This window comes from Protopterus annectens, chromosome 11.part0 (assembly GCF_019279795.1).
Source record: "Protopterus annectens isolate FY-2018-M chromosome 11.part0, PAN1.0, whole genome shotgun sequence".
NCBI classification, from domain to species: domain Eukaryota; kingdom Metazoa; phylum Chordata; order Ceratodontiformes; family Protopteridae; genus Protopterus; species Protopterus annectens.
In genome coordinates, this window is record NC_056745.1 from 1428154270 (window position 1) to 1428164269 (window position 10000).

At 42.3% G+C, this 10000-nt stretch overlaps 1 protein-coding gene across 5 annotated transcripts in view; it reads right to left on the reverse strand.

The window, feature by feature from the left end:
* The window catches only part of CTTNBP2 (cortactin binding protein 2), a 1390380-nt gene that overhangs the window by 577118 nt on the left and 803262 nt on the right, over positions 1-10000 (reverse strand). The window lies entirely within an intron of this gene.

A 10000-nucleotide genomic window follows, 5' to 3' on the forward strand; every position in this document is an offset into this window, starting at 1 on the left:
CCACCATGAGCCCATATGGGCGCAGCCCCTGCCACGGAGATGTTCAAAGTCAATGCAATAATGGAGTGGTGATGGGCATGAAAAGGCTGCCATGTTGTGGGGGCTACAGGACAACAAAGCATAAATATGTAGATAAAAAGGGTCTATATTATGTGATTGAAGACGTGTTCATCGAACACGTTTTCATCGACACAAACACTAACCACCGAACAGCAACTTCAGCAAATTTTTTCCCAGGGGAAAAAATTGCTTGGCCAACCTACAAAGTAGGGTTGCTTTGCCCACACACCCCCTAACTAAATATACCAACTCCGAGATCTCACTACAGTGGGGAAAAGAGCAAATCCCCGACGACGGCCAAGCGTTTGATTGATGAACATGTTTTCCGATCACATAATATAGACCTGATAAAAATATAATCTAATGTAACTTAACCCCCCCACACACACACACACACACACACACACACACACACACACACACACACACACACAGAAACCAAAGTAATATACATTACAGTGGTCACATGACACCACTGAAATATACATTACGGTGGGGTCATAGGCAGCACAACGTTGCATAAGATAACATTGTCACCTCACAGCAAGAGGTTCCTCAGTTTGATTTTCAGCTGGGGAACATTCTGTCAGAGTCTTCATGTCCTCCCGGTGTTTGTGTGGGTTTCTTCCAGGTGCTCTGGTTTCCTCCCACATTTCAAAGGCGTGTAGTAGATGGACTGGACATTTTAAATTTGCCATAGTTGTGAGTGTGTGTTATGGAACAATAACCAATGGTTTGCACCTTGGATCTAGATGTTTGGCACCGTTGAAGTTACCCCATGTGCGAAAATGGATGGATGTGACTCATACAATACTCTTGGAACTGCACCACAATAATTTCTCGGGATCACCTGTAATACAGAACCTATGGACCTGATTCTGATACAAGGAGAAACAGTAGCTTCCTAACAGATTCCTAAACATTTTATATTAATAATCAACCCTGGGTGATTACTACTGAAACATAAAATTACCAAAAATCAAGACAGCTTGTGAGTTAAATACCTTTTCACCATGTCAGAATTAAGTCAAATATAGCAAAACATTTAATACTGTAATAAAAGCCAGAATAACTCTACAATGTGTGAAGAAATTTGATAAAGAAGGTTGAGACAAGGGAGAATGAATCACTCATTGCTTAAAACACAAACAGCGCACTTCTCCTACACCCACACGTAGTCTGACAAGTAGCAGCACTCTTTTCTTCTCATGTCATCTTGGAAAGTCTTTTAGAAAACAATCTAATTGCCAAAGCCACTACATTTTTGTAGCTGATTGGTGGCACTTTATTTAAGTCCATGGACTCCTAGAGTAGTGATGACTTAAAAAGTTAAGTTTTAAGTGTTGAGTTAGCAGATAAGACTGCCCTGTGTTTTATAACAGGCCTCACTTAAGTTACTCAAATGCCTACTCAAAAAGCGATACAAAATTATACTTCTAAGCTGATGCTGTAACAGTTATTTCAGCTAAAGAGAGCAGAACTCATTTAATATGCATAAATGTACACTAACATTTACTTAATTAGGAAAAAAAAAACTTTCATCTGTTAGCACACTGGACGTATGCTTTCAGTGCTGTTACACAAAGATAACCTTGCAACAATTCATGCTTGCCATATATTACAGTTGTACTAAAACATCATTTTACAGCAGAGATATGTCTGACAATTGGTGCAGAGGATTCAGGTGATGCGGTAGCGCTGTCGCCTCACACTAAGATGTTATCCTGTTTGATTCTCAGCTAGAGCATCTTCTCTGTGGAGACATGCGTGAATGGGCGTACCTTCGTTGAAGGTTGTGAGCCAGAGCTGGCAATTCGGTATGTAAAAATCTACTGCCAATCATTAGCGGACCAGAGTTCTGCTGTGGCGACCCCTAACCGGGAAAAGCCGAAAGACACAACATTTAGGTGATGAATAAACTGTATCTAATGGTCCAGAGTTTGATTCCCCCAGCCTTTATTTGCCTAAATGTGCCACTCTCTTTATACTCGGTAAATTACAGGCTGCTCGGGGTTACCTTGTGTCTCGCTTTTTGTACCATGGAAACCCTAATTCTATTTGACCTCCTAATTCATCACAAAACCAGTGGCCCTCCAAACTCCTGTAGTAGGGACCTAAATTCACACCAACAAATAAACAAAACTTTAAGTCTAGTCTCGATGGTTGGAAGGTTTACATAAATTTACATTAGGGTTATGGTGTATGTCCCTGCTTGATTTGGGAGATGGGTTCTATTAAGTGTTCAAAAGGGTGGCAAGAACTTTTAAGTGTCTCTACTTAAAGATGTATATGGCTTGGCTTCTTATTACTCCTGTGACTGCTTGTCTAGTGTTGCTCCTTTGCTGCTATGTAAGGCACAATCCCCCTGTAGAAGCACTTTCGATTGGCATGTATTGTACTTCCGTGCGATTACTTGTATTTGCTGATTTGATACTTATTTCAGATGCACTGAGTTTTAATGAAATGACACTCTATGTAGATCATTATGTATCAATACAACATATGAGACATTAGTTTGGCGGCTTGCTGTACCAATTATGTATCAATACAACATATGAGACGTTAGTTTAGCGGCTTGCTGTAGCGATTATATATCAATAGAACATATGAGACATTAGTTTAGCGGCTTGCTGTAGCGTTTATGTATCAATACAACATATGAAGCATTAGTTTAGCGGCTTGCTGTAGAGTAATACTGCATTTCTTGAAGTTCTCTGTAAATCACAGCAATGGCCAATCTGTATTGTATTAAGTTAAAGTGCAAATGTGCATTTCCGTAAAAGAAAGTACTGTTGTGTACACTTGCCATAAATGTAGATGTTCGAGTGTATTCACTGTTGCAGTCATCACTTTTGGGGGTTATCTGCTTGCAATAAAAACACCAACAAAGAAACTATTTGCAAAAAAACACCGGAGACACTGAAGAGAATGAGTATCCACACTTTACTGATGATTCAGCATTTTCAAATTAGTATAGTAACGAACGCCTCGTGTACTGATCCGGACCAAGAAAACCTCAACATGATGTTCTTCGTGTTTCACTGTTGCATTCATCACTTTTGGGGGTTATCTGCTTGCAGTAGCACTCAGTCAGCCTGATTAACAAAGTCTTGGGTCCTGCATCGGTTGCTGTCCCTTCTTCCATGACGTCAGGTCGTCAGGGGTATAAAACATGCAGTCGACGCCAGTACATCAGTTTTTCTTGCCCCAGATGTCAGGTGCTCCCTTAATGGGAAGCAATTAAATCTATAAATATACAAGATTATACCTCCAACAAAAAAGCAAATATACCAAAAAGATTTTGAAGACAGCAAAGGAAAGTAGAGGTATATCCAAAAAAAGAAGGGGGCTGGAGGGAGGGTAACCAGGACTGCAACAGTGAATACACTCGAACATCTACATTTATGGTAAGTGTACACAACTGTACTATGTTCTTCGTGTTTCACTGTTGCAGTCATCACTTCTGGGTAGATTCCCAAAGCTAAGGATGGGAAGAGGAATTTAAATAGAATTAGGACCAGCTAAATGCCCTGCAAAACTGCAGTGGCAAAGCCAGCTCTGGATTTAGAGAAAATTGGCAGATGGTAATGCTTGGTGAAAGTATGTACAGAACTCCAGGTAGCAGCTTCTAGGATATCCCTGGTAGGGACGCCTCTGAGAAAGGCTGTAGAGGTAGATGCAGCCCTGGTAGAGTGGGGTCTGATCCCCTGTGGGATAGGTTTTCCATGGTGTTTGCAGCAGAAACGAATGCAATGGCCTATCCATTTGGAAAGGGTTTGCTTTGAAATAGCCTTCCCCTCTGCCCCTGCAGCAAATACCACCAGCAGTTGATCATTTCCTTTGAGGTTTAGTTCTGTCCAAGTAGAATCTAAGTTGTCTGTGCATGTCTAAGGAGTGCAGAATCTGTTCCCCTTTGTTCTGTGGATTAGGGAAGAAGATTGGTAAATGTATGGACTGATTAAGGGCCACATTGGATACCACATTGGGCATGAAGGAGGGATTGGTTCTGAGGGACACCCTGTCCGCATGAAAGATGATGAAAGGCTCCACTGCCATGAGGGCCTGTAATTCAGAAACCCTTCTTGCTGAAGTGATTGCTAAAAGAAAAGCTGTTTTCCAAGAATGGAATTTTAAGTCCGCAGTGGCAGATGGCTCGAAAGGAGGAAGGGTGAGCTTTTCCAATACAAAGTTGAAGTCCCAGGCTGGAGTTAGAGCTCTCCTGGTTGGTCGTAGATTTTTGGCCCCTCTGAGGAACTGCTTAAGCAGTGGATGAGAGAAGAGGGATGGTTCTGTGTTATAATGAGCTGAGATGACTGAGGCGTGAATTTTGATGGAGGAGAAAGACAGGTCCTTATGAAGCATCTCAGTTAAGTATTGTAAAATCTGAGGTAAATTTGGCACTGTTGTGCTCGTCCCTTCAGATTGGTTCCAGGCACAGAATCTTTTCCCTTTTTCAGCATAAAACTTTCTAGTACTAGGCCTCCTTGCCTCTAAAATGATATCCATCACTGGTTTACTGAGGGATGGTAAAGGAGAAATTATGTAATTAGCCAGGCTGCTAGATTCAGTGTTTGAAGTTGAGGGTGCAGAATCTGGTTCTCCTGCTGAGACAACAGGGAAGGAGTCTGAGGCAGGTGCCATGGGGCCAACAGTGACATACTGTGCAAGAGGGGGTACTAGTGTTGGCATGGCCAGTCTGGTGCAATCAAAATCGTCCTTGGTTTGTCTTGTTTTATCTTTAGTAGTACTTTGGAGAGCAGAGGCAGAGGAGGAAAGGAATAAACTGATAGGTTTTTCCAGCTAAAGGACAGAGCATCCACTTTCCAAGCTTGTTTGTGGGGAGTCCTTGTGCAGAATTTGTCCAACTGATAGCTTTAGGGGGAGGCAAACAAGTCTATATCTGGGCTCCCACATTTGCTTGTCAACATGTTGAAAATCCTTGGTTCCAGTTTCCACTCATGTGGGTCCACGAGGTTTCTGCTTAGTTCGTTTGCCAGTGTATTTAGTTTTCCTCGCAGGAATTGAGCTTGTAGATGTACTTGATAGCTCAGGACTGTGTTCCATAATACCATGGCTAGTCTGCAGAAGGGGTAAAAATGTGTACCCCCCTGCTTGTTTATGTACCACATAACAGTGGTGTTGTCCGTCTTTATCATTAATTGTCCTGGAAGAATGTGGTCCTTGAAGGCTTTCAGAGCATTCTGTACAGCTAACATTTCTTTTTGATTGATATGCAGGTGCATTTGACTTGGGTTCCATTTGCTCTGAATGCACTTCCCTGCCAGGTGGGCCCCCCCATGCTTAGTCTGATGCGTCTGTTGTTAAGGTTTGAGTGGCAGGGGGTAGTGTGAATGGTAGTCCCCTGTTTTGGTGGCAGGCCTCTGCCCACCAAAGGAACGGTAGGTGTAGGCAAGGTATGATAGGAAACATTGCTTCTAGATCCTGTGAATGTTGACACCATAGGCTTTTGAGATACCATTGCAGTTTCCTCATATGCAGTCTTGCATATGGAATTAGAAGAATGCAGGAGGCCATGAACCCCAAGGCTTGCAGTATTTGCCTTGCAGATAATTGGGTTTTTGTGGCCACTTGTTTGAAGTAGGTTGTCAAATGAATCTGTTTCTCTGGCATGAGGAAAGCCATCTGGGAAGTTGTATTCAAGCTTGCTCCCAGGAATATAATTTGTTGACAGGGTACCAGGTGTGATTTCATTTTGTTTATGGTGCACCTCTGACAAGTCAGTACCCTTTGAACAAAGGCCGGATGATTCAAAAGTATGTCCTGGCATTCTGCCTGAATTAGACAATCGTCCAGGTATGGGTATATTTGAATATCTCTTTGCCTGCAGAATGCAATGACTGGAGCTAGGAACTTTGTGAATATCCTGGGCGCAGTAGATAAGCCAAAGGGCAGTGCAGATAACTGACAGTGCATGTAGACTGCTTTGAAGCATAGGTATCTTCTGCAAGACTCCCTGATAGGGATGTGCAGGTATGCTTCCTTTAAGTCTACTGTTGCCAACCATGCATCTTTGCCTTGCATAGGAAGCAGCTGGTGAAGAGTCAGCATCTTGAATTTTGAAATCACCAGAAAGGTATTTAGAGTAGAAAGGTCCAGGATAGGACGCCATTTATTGCCTTTTTTGGGTACCAGGAAAAGTCTCGAATAGAACCCTTGTCCTTTTTCCTCTTCTGGTACCAAGTGAATAGCCCCCATGCTTAAGAGAGAGAGTACTTGACTTTGGGCCTCTGCCCACTGATTTGGGGGTAGAGCCAGCCACCCGCTTGGTGTTGGTAAGGTGTGGAAGTGAAATCTGTATCCCTGGGACACTATATTTAAAACCCATTTGTCCTGGGTAATGAGTTCCCAGTTTTTGGCCTGCAGACCAATCTTTCCGCCTAAAGGAGCATTCAGTTGGGAAGTGCTTAGAAGTTTTAGAAGCAAGTCATTGAGACTGTTTTCCACAGGGGGGAGTCTTACTACTCCCTGATTTGGATGCAGAAACCCCCCCACTGCTTAGTCTTGTGTGTCCCCTGGGACTGAAACCTGGGGTTTCTGCTATGTCTGGGTTTGGCTTGAGAAGACCTGGAAGGGGCTGGAAAGGACCAATTCTTAGAGGGCCAGTGCCTACTAAATCTAGGAGGCTGAACTTGTAAGAAATTTTTAACAGTTTGCATAGATTTAGCTTTATCTTACAAGTTTTTAAGAACTTCCTCAGCCTTGTTGCCAAACAGGCGGTCCTGATTTAAGGAAGCATCCAACAATTTAGCTTTAACATGGTCAGGTAAAGAGCCTTAAGCCAAGCATGTCTTCTGAGCACTGAACCAGTAACAGCTGCCCTGCAAGAGGCCTCTAAAGAATCAAATCCACATTGCAAACTATGTTTTCCAACCTGTTCAGCAGAATGCATTAAATCCTGTAATTCTTTATTTTCCGCACAGTCAGTAATTAACATAATTTTCTGTTTAAGCAATCCAATAACATGTTGTTAATACTTTAACATATGAAACTGGCAGTTTAAAGCCCTAATGGCCAATATTGCAGAAGTGTGAACCTTCTTACCCCATCTATCCAGTGCCCTGGAGTCTCTATCAGAAGGGGTAGAATTTTTAGCAGTAGAAGCCTTAATGACCTTGGGTCCCTGTGAAATAGTCTCTGGATCCGTAACAGGATTTTTAAAAAGGAACTTGTGTGAATCAGGAACCCTGTAATATCTGTCAGGTTTTCTGGGAGCAGGAGGTAAAGAATCAGGGGCCAAACTAGATTCCGAAAAAGCATCATCAACAATGTCTAGTACAGGAGGAATAGCTAAAGGCCTATGCTGAGGCAGGAGTAAGAAATCCCTAAGCCTCTTTTTTGAATCAGAAAAATCCTGGTTTCCCAGTGGAAATGCTTCCAATCCTGGTCAGAAGATTCATAAACAGCTTCAGTCCTAGGTCTCTTAGAAGGGGGAGGTTGGCTTCCCCTGTTTAGAGTTATAAGATCTTCAGCCATTCCTATCATTTGTTTTTTAGGCATAGGGGACTGAGCATGCGGCCTGGGCGTCGGTTTTTTAGGCAAGGTTCGAGATTTAGGCCTAAAAGAAGAAGGAGGCATTGGTTTAATATGCAAGTCCGTAGGCCTGAATACAGCCTCAGAAGCTGGTGCATGCACAGATGCTCTGGACCCATCCAAGGTAGAGACATCCACAGGTTCCATAGTTGAAGCATCTTGCGGCATACCGTACTCCGAATGGGTCTCAGTAGAGGCCTGTGAATCAGAAGTAGCAGGTATCAGGGGCTGCGAAAGTGCCTCACTGAGTACCGGCGAACTGGCGACTGGCTTAGGAGAAGTGTCATCAGCAGTTTTGGACCTCGGCAGCCTGTCTTTATCCTTGCGTTTTTTCAGAATCCCGGTAGTCGGATGGCTAACCAATGACATTTCTGGATAATTAAACCGAGAACCAAAATATTTAGAGGCGAAAATATACCGATGACGGATAGTGCGCTGATTAAATAAAGCACAAAACCGACAGCACGGTACGTCGTGGTCAGGGCCTAGGCAAGGAATACAGTACAAATGAAAATCTTTATGAGGTATTTGCTTTCCACAAGTAATGCAATTATTAACTTTTACTGACATCGGTAAGGAGCAAGAAAAAGTTTCCCTAATGGGGTACTTAGCTTTAGTTGAAGACTTCGGTTCTGAAACTCGAAAATGAAAATTTTAGGAGTCGGCCGAATGGCACTTGCAAACTGCTTCTGCTTCGGGCACCGCACGGCAAGAAAGACTGATGTAATAGAGTCAGCTGCATGTTTTATACCCCTGACAACCTGACATCATGGAATCAGGACAACAACCGACGCAGAACCTAAGACTTTGTTAATCAGGCCGACTGAGGGCTACTGCAAGCAGATAACCCCCAAAAGTGATGACTGCACCAGTGAAACACGAAGAACATCATGTTGAGGTTTTCTTGGTCCAGATCAGTACATGAGCCATTCGTTACTATACTAATTTGAAAATGCTCTGTCATTTTCATAACATTTGTGGCAATATGCACACTGCACACTCCTGTTACATTAAATGACTCTAGGAAAGTCATATTATCCAGGGAAGGCTGTCATTAAATGATTCAAGGCGTTTTTTGTGTCTTATTTTCTATCTTTCTCTGCTAAACTTCTAGATAAATAATTGTGTCCTAACGTGTTTTTGTTTTACTTCTGTACAGCTTGAACTTCAGTTTCATGTTTCATTTTACTGAAAGTTGTTGATGGTAAAGGGGAACGCAAGTACTGTTAAGCACTCTCTGACACACTTTCTTAGAGAATCACTGAGTGGTGGTCTTTCTGCTTCAAGCTGATGAAAGTCTTTATTTATTTATTTATTTTACATTTGTTTACCGTGAAAGTCTGACTGGACACAGGTCCATTTTCAGTGAAGGCCCGGGGAGAAAAGATCCACAATACAATATAGTACATCAGAGAAGAGAAAAAAAATAGAGCATATTTATAGCAAACATACACAATATGTTAGAGATAAACAACTCTTGATGTAGAGGCTTGCACTATTTATTCTAAATTATATTTCAGGTTAAGTAATTAAATGTTTATGGACATTGATGTCAATGGTCAGATCATTTCCTGGAGGAACTAACTAATTATTTGTATTATAAGGAGGTTTTTATTTGACATTTGTTTACCAGGAAACTCCAACTGTGAACAAAGCCAATTTTCAGCGGAGGCCCGGGGAGAAATGCTCCAGACGCATGTCTTTGAAACATGGGAGGAAACTGAAGCACCTGGAGGAAAGCCACCCGAACGCAGGGAGGACATGCAGACTCCAGACAGAAGGCACTGCAGCCAAGGATCAAACGGGAAAACCTTTTGCTGTGAGGCGACAATGCTACCTCTGCACCACTGCGCCGTCCATTTTGCCAGAGTTATGGAAGTATTTTTACACAGGATCCTGAATCACATCACAAGCATTTCTCTCTCTCTCTCTCTCTGCTTTTACAGTTTTTGGCAAAAGGTTTAGAGAGTTCTATAATATTTTATTCTGCAGCAAGCTGGATCAGTATATAAAGGTGTACAACATTCTCCTTGAAGTGACTAGATATGCCTGACAGAATTAGACTACAAAATATATTTCTTTGAGTTTGCTAGACACATATTGGTCAAAGAGTAAACTATTGTCTACCACTGTCACTAAATATTCCATAATGATGTTGTCTCATGGCAATGGTAACTTCCTGGATGCCTGTGATGATCACATTTACTTTGTTTCCATACTGGAGAACACCACAACACTTGGGAGCTGAGTCCACACTTCTCTGCATTTACTACATGCAAACACATCTGGACATTCATGTTGCAGTAAATGACTGATGAACCTATCCTAATGGCAGGTAAACTACAGGGTTGGCTTGCACATTCATCCCTGACAATCACTTGATATGTTC